Here is a 1,229-nt window from a genome sequence, read left to right as displayed (position 1 = left end):
CAGCCGGACGCTGGATAGAGAGGCAACTGGGCCCCTCCCTAAAATCCACCCCCCCCCTCCTTTTTAAGTGGGACTAGAAAAGAGAATAGCAAACACGTGCGGTGAACGGTTGCAATGTTTTTGTTCTCCTTTTTAAAAAAAATTCTTTGTTTTCTCTCCTTTTTCCTTCTCTCTTTCCATCTCTCCTTCTTTGTCCTTTGACACTCAAGCGCTGGGAGGACACCAGGGAAAACTTGTAGCGCGCACTATTCTTCGGCAGGCCTGCAACGCAATTTCTGGGTAAACTACGGACGAAAAGTAGGTCAACCAAGGAACCCGGCCCCTCCGGCGGCCCCTGGCGCGTGGCGTTCTCCTCCCTTTCTCGAGGAAGGGCCTCCGAAAGCTCTCCGCCAGCGCTGGCCCGCCTCCCCTCCCCATTCAGTGGCTGCCTCCTTTGAGAACTAATGACGGTAATTATTACCTCCCAGAGCTCTTTTGTTATCTCCAAGCCCAGGCCCGAGGGAGGGGGCGGGGGCTCTTTCTCGAAATGACAGTCTTTATAAAGCGAATTTTCGTCTAGGCAGGGCCAGCGTGGAGGAAAGACAAATCAGATACCGCATCTGAAGAGGGTGTGTTAAATAAGGAACGTAAATACTACCATTAGATTCAAAATACCCTGGAGGTGCGGGATTTAATGCGGTTTAAACAGTAGGATTTAAAGTCATCGCGTTTAAAGAGATCTATTAAATTCGGGCTTTGTGATTTCTACCTTTCTCGTATTTTAATCTGTTTCTTCCTTTGCGGCTTTGTGTGTGTTTTAAATGCTTGTTTTAAAGAACCTTTTGGGTTCTGACCGCTCATTCATAGCAGAGAAGTTCAGCAACTCCAGCCTTGCTGTCTTGAAGCGAAACGTGTGCAGGATTTAGTGTGTGTTTAAACAAAGGACGGGTCTCTCCGGCTCGCAGCAGCCGTGGAGCTGTTCTGCCAGCGGCGCGGACGGCCAGCCCACGAAGCCCTTACCCCCCCTGGAGTTGTCGCCTGGATCCACTGGAGCGCTGGAGCCGGGATCGCTGGAAAGAGGGGTGGGACGCAGGCCAGGGTTCGTGCCAACCGCGCGGCTACAGCTTGACACAGGCTTCTCGGCACGGCAGGCTCTGCGCCAGGCCTGAGGCCGGACCCGTCCAGCGCCCTTCCTCGTTCCCACTCTTGGGCTCAGGTCCGGAGGCCACGGTGCAGATCCTACGGATCCT

The sequence above is a fragment of the Hyperoodon ampullatus genome, assembly GCF_949752795.1.
Source record: "Hyperoodon ampullatus genome assembly, chromosome: 3".
NCBI lineage: Eukaryota > Metazoa > Chordata > Mammalia > Artiodactyla > Ziphiidae > Hyperoodon > Hyperoodon ampullatus.
Note: the sequence above shows the minus strand (reverse complement) of the source record.